This window comes from Schistocerca americana, chromosome 2, assembly GCF_021461395.2.
Source record: "Schistocerca americana isolate TAMUIC-IGC-003095 chromosome 2, iqSchAmer2.1, whole genome shotgun sequence".
NCBI classification, from domain to species: Eukaryota; Metazoa; Arthropoda; class Insecta; order Orthoptera; family Acrididae; genus Schistocerca; species Schistocerca americana.
This window is the reverse complement of record NC_060120.1, coordinates 1,013,599,638-1,013,606,025: the sequence shown is the minus strand read 5'-3', so window position 1 is coordinate 1,013,606,025 and position 6,388 is coordinate 1,013,599,638.

The following is a 6,388-nucleotide window of genomic DNA, read 5'->3' as shown; positions in this document are numbered from 1 at the left end:
AAAAATTTGACTACAATGATCGCGACAAAGTCTACAGCAACGCGCGATTTACACGGTCAAGAATCCCAATTGTTAAAATAATATCGCGGGTGCATCCATGCAATCGACAGGATTCATATGAGTCTCGGTAACTAGGCACTCCAAGTGTCCTCAGAAGAAGAAATCCATTGGTGTCACGTTTCTTGATCAACCTGCCCCGGAACAACAAGTTCATCTATTGTCCAAATTGTACATCATTATGGTTCACAACGACACGCGTAAAATGTGACAGCACCCCTTGATGTCGAAACAACACAAGCTGACAAGTTACCAGCAGCAGATCTTCTAAGACCTGTGGGATGACATGTAGTAGAAACGTTTTCTACGTTGCTCCATTCAGTTTATTGGGTTGACCCATCCACAGTGAGCTTGTGTTGATACGATCGACACACAAGTGTGTGACAATTGCGTAATTCCAGACACTTATTCCCACCGCTGAACATGTCCGTTTTCATAAGCATGGACACATCTGTAAAAAATAAATAAATAAATAAATAAATAAAAAACTGAAAGCAGCAGATTTGTGGGTTTCTGCACTTAGTTGTGAGATCCAATTTGCATATGTTATTTCCTATACATTTTTATTCCCTATGACATATTGTAAAAATCAGCTCTCACTTTCACTCTGCAGCTGTTTCTGGTCAAGACTTTTGGCCTTTTATTTCGTTATTAAATGGCTGTATGTTTGTCTGTCGCTCATTGTCAGTTTTTGACTTCATCTATTCACGCTTACACTATGTGATCAGAAGTAACCGGACACCTGACTGAAAATGATTTACCAGTTCGTAGCGCTCTCCATCGGTGATGCTTGAATTCAATATGTTGTTGGCCTACCCTTAGCCTTGATGACAGCTACGACTCCCGCAGGCATACGTTCAATCGGCTGCCAGAAGGTTTCTTGGGGAATGGCAACCCATTCTTCACGGAGTGCTGCACTGAAGAGAAGTATCGATGTCGGTCGGTGAGGCCTGGCACGAAGTCGGTGTTCTTAAACATAGCAAAGGTGTTCTACAGGATTCATGTCAGAACTCTGTGCAGGCCAGTCCATTACAGGGATGTTATTGTCGTGTAACCACTCCGACACAGGCCATACATTATGAACAGGTGCTTGATGGTGTTGAAAGATACAATCGCCATCCCCGAATTGCTCTTCAACAGTGGGAAGGAAGAAGATGCTTAAAACATCACTGTAGGACTGTGATGTGATAGTGCCTACCAAAACAACCAAGAGTGCAAGCCCCCTCCATGAAAAACACGACCTCACCACAACACCGCCGTCCCCGAATTCTACTATTGGCAGTACACACGCTGGCAGATGACGTTCACCGGGCATTCGCCATACCCACACCATGCCATAGGATCGCCACATTGTGTACGGTGATTCGTCACTCCACACAACGTATTTCCACTGTTCAATCGTTCAATGCTTACGCTCGACCATGAAATACGAGTTTTCTCACCTCTCGCCTAACTGTCATAGTACTTGCAGTGGATCCTGATACAGTTTGGAATACCTGTGTGATGGTCTGGATAGTGTCTGCCTATTACACATTACGACTCTCTCCAACGGTCGGCGATCTCTTTCAGTCAACAGACGAGGTCGGCTGTGGCTGGGTGGCATTGTTGGAATACTCGCTATTGTAGTGTTGCGCTGTTGGGTGTGAACAGCGCGTAGCGTTGCGCAGTTGGAGGTGAGCCGCCATCAGTGGTGGATGTGGGGAGTGAGATGGCGGAGTTTTGAGAGCGGATGATCTGGACGTGCGTCCATCAGAGAGAGTCAATTTGTAAGACTGGATGTCATGAACTGATATATATATATTATGACTTTTGAACACTAGTAAGGTAAATACAGTGTTTGTTCTCTATCAAAATCTTTCGTTTGCTAGCTATGCCTATCAGTAGTTATTGCCTTCAGAAGTTAGAATCTTCTATTCAGCTGGCAGTATTGGCGCACGCTGTATTGCAATAGTTCGAGTAACGAAGATTTTTGTGAGGTAAGTGATTCATGAAAGGTATAGGTTATTGTTAGACAGGGCCATTCTTTTGTAGGGATTTTTGAAAGTCAAATTGCGTTACGCATTGTGTGTCAGTTGAAGCACAGGCATTTATAATTTTTCTAAGGGGACGTTTCATATGTCGACCCTTAGCCGAGGATACCTCACTGGAATCTTCTAATTTTTTCTTGTAGTTTGTGTAATTAGTGTAGCTATTGTTTATTGCTAGCGCGTAATTACAGAGAGAATTTCCTTTGTAGTTGTAGTTTTTCATTGTTGTACAGTAAAACAGTTGTGGCATGCATGTAGATTTGCACCAAGTATTTCGCAGCTGCGCTTGCAATTAACTAGATATTATTTTCAGTGCTATGTTAATGTGTTTTCTTAGTTTGCTCTTCAAATTGTGCTTTTCCGTGTTAAAATTGTGACAATAATGGCATGTGAAAAACGTGATACTAGGCTCCAAAAGAAACTGAGAAATGACAGTGAAGACGAAAGCAGTGTGTTAGCGCCACCGTGTAATGAATTAACTAATGTTCAACATAGTAATTTGGTAATTGTGCATAGGGAAATGGAGCGGGCGGCAAATAATGGTGTAGACAGTTAGTGAACAGGGAAGCATTATCGAACGATCGGTCGGCAACAGCTCGCCTCAGGAATCCGAAACGACAGTACACAATCTTGCAAATACTGTAGATTCAGGTTTTGCGTCCTCACCGTTTTCTCAAATAAGTCAAGACACATTTTCTGCTTTTCGAAATGCGAATATTGCCGGTTCAAATGCAGTGCCGAATAGCACTGAGGAACATGTTTCAGACACTAGTGCCATTGTTATTACAATTAATGCAACAAATGGGACAAAAGCTTCAAAAGATAGACACAATGGAACACAATCTTCAAAAGTTAGACACAATGAAACAAAATCTTCATAATTTAGACACGATGGAACAAAATTAGCGACAAACACAGCAACAGCTTCAAGAGTTAGACTCAATGGAACATACGCTTGAACAAACACAGCATTTACCTTAATAGTGTTCAAAAAGTCATAATACATATATCAGTTCATGACATTCAGTCTTACAAATTTACTCTCTCTGATGGACACACGTCCAGATCATCCGCTCTCAAAACTCCGCCATCTCACTCCCCACATCCACCACTGATGGCGGCTCACCTCCAACTCCGCAACGCTACGCGCTGTTCACACCCAACAGTGCAACACTACAATAGCGACTATTCCAAGAATGCCACCCAGCCACAGACTGCACACAGTACAGCCAGAGGTTTTCATACAGAGCGCTACATGGCGTTACCAACATAAAAATCTAAACAGCCTACTTACACATGGAGTCACACAAACAGCAACGAGAACATGCCAAACTCAACATTTACAGCTTAAATGACAAAATCTTCGAATATCTTCCACAGTGTGAAGTCTCTTATAAAGTTTGCGCTTTAATTTATAGTGAAAACTAACACGGTTGAAAATACACGTTGATAGAAGCAAGGCAGGAGCAACATATTTGAAACGCAGCTCTTGCCATTAAGTCTTATTGTATTTGGGTTCAAATTTCATGCATGGCCTATCTTAACAAGAAGTATGATACCATGTTTCGTGTTAAAATTTACTGTACAGTTCTTTCTGTTAAAGGTGATAATCTACATCTCGCTTTTGGACGCAATACCGCACTCACCTGCGTAGTGAGTTACGATTTCTCTGTAATACCTCTGGATCATCAAGTAAATCTTGACAAGACTGTAGTATTTACATCTCCTTCAATGATTGAAAGGGACTACTGTACACTTCACTTCTTGGATGGTTGCAGACAGAAAAATCAAGAGGATTAAGGACAAGTTACTTGAAGGTCGATCTATCCATGTTGGACCATACTGGTACGTTAGATACCAACGTGTGTCATCTGCAAAACGTGTCGGTGGTCCTCTTGCATGTATCACATACCTTAACATAGCAAATGCTTGAAATTTGAATCTGAACTTAATCGAAAACTTGAAATTTCAGACACATTTGTACTAATTAGCGCACTATACCACCGGGCAATCAGTGACGGATCGTAAGTACAAATTCGCATTTCCCTTGCAAACAGCTTATTTTTTAGATCGGTTTTCCTTCGTTTGTCGTAGATGTTCACCCGTTTCAGTTTTAGTTACTAATTACGGTACAATTTTTAAACGGAGGAGTGATGAATGTTCACCAAAATCGATGAACAGGTATAAGCCGAGAGCAGAGCTTTCGAAACTGGGTGTCCTGACACCCCGGGGTGTCGAGCAGTACCATCAAGGATGCTGCGAGACCAGCCAACACAGAATGTAAGGCAAATGAAAAACTCCTGATAAAGTAATAGAAAACATCCTTCCGTTTGTTCAGTGTAACTATAGATCACGTATCAAGCGAGTGATGGATGTGTTGAATTCCACTACATTGCGCATGGAGCTTCCAATTTTGCCCATTTTCTCGTCACTGCTGTCCATTGGCACTCTCTGTCGGTCCACGCCGTAAACAAGTTTTCGGGAGCCGATGGTGGGAGATTTATACTTTCTCTCTTCTCTGTTTCGTTCGTGAAATATGTCATTCTAATTCATTCACAGTTATATAATTTGTAGGAGTCATCGGAAATGGATAATTTTTTTGTCAGAAAGAAACCGTTGACAGTTTATGAAACGTCAGATGCAGAGCAAAAGGCAAACAATGTGTCTGAAACCTTTGTAGGCACAGAAGAACAATCCAATAATGCCAATCAAAACTCGCGCCATCATGCAGTAGCAAGAACACAAAAGTGAACGGATATAATGAAGAATGCTTAGGAATGAGGTGCAGTGATTTGGAGATAAAGAATACCTACGCAGAACTGTGTGATATGAGAAGAAAATCTTTCGAACGTAAGTATGGTACCAAATTTCTGAGCCATATTTCAACAAAATAAAAACATTTACAAAGAAAAAGTTTTCACTGTATCAAAGAAATTAAGACAGAAAAATCAGCAGAGTTCTTTGTTTACTAAGAAACTGAAGACCTCTGATAAAGTTCAAGAGGCTCGTTGTCTTGTGGATGAAGTCACTGCTAAAAGTACTTTACATAATGTCGCTGCACCAGCTTATGTACTACAGTGAAAAAAATGTCTGGCCATAAGGCTGAATGTGATGAGGAAAAAAAATTGCCTTCTTTGATAGTACAACTGGAAGAGTATTCAGGATACTTCTGAAAACGTTCAACATTCTGTTAAAACTCGAGTTGGTGAAACTGAGTCAATGTTTGCCCTTCAACTGGATGACTCTGCCGATGTAGGTTCCTTTTCTTCGTTTCACTGATGAAAGAAATATAGTTGAACAGTATATCTGTTGCAATGAAATTCCCTTAACTCCAAATGGAAGGCAAAGACTTTTTGAAGTAATAAGAGGATACACAGACACAGTGTACATGTCCTGGAAGAATAGCGTCAATGACAGGTTCCATAAGAGCCGAAGGTGGTAAACAGCTGATTCTGAACAAAAAGATCTTGAATAGCAGTCCCCATTCCTTACAACAATTATTACTTTTGCTATACTGGCCAATTCCGAATGTTATTACATTGTGAGCATACTGCAGGCTTCATACTATTTGATATTTAGCTCGAGGAACATCACTTCTGTCTAGGCGAACCACAACAGTTATCATTTAGCGTTGTAGCGTTGTAGTAGTTGTTGCCTTTAGTTGTAAGGTTTGTTTGTTGTACGTCGCGACTGTAGTCCATCCTGTGCAATATTATCCATCTGTACATCACTACTGCCAACTACAACAATTAGATCCTGTTAATTGTATTCAAGCGTTTGTCTTCCTCCACAACGTTTACTCGCTGACACTTCCTTCCACAACGAGACGTACTATTCGTTGATGCCTCCTATCAATCGATCCATTCTTTTAATTAAGTACGAGGAGCGAACAATACATAACGCAACACATTTTTTTCTGAAAGCAGATTGGTATTATTCCACAGTCTTTTGCCCTTTTTTTGCGGGGGTCATCAGTCTTCTGACTGGCTCGATGCAGCCAGCCATGAATTGCTCTGCAGTGACAACCTCTTCACCTCAGAGTAGCAATTGTAACCTACGTCCTCAATCGTTTTCTGAATGTATTCCAATCTCTATCTCCCTCTACAGTTTTTGCCCTCTACAATTCCCTCTAGTACCATGGAAATCATTCCCTCATGTCTCAACATATGTCCTATCATCCTGTCCCTTATCCCTGTTAGTGTTTTCCACATATTCCTTTCCTTTTCGATTCTGCGCATTCCTAACCTTATCAGTCAACATTCGCCTGTAGCACCACAGTGCATCGATTCTCTTCTGTTCCGGTT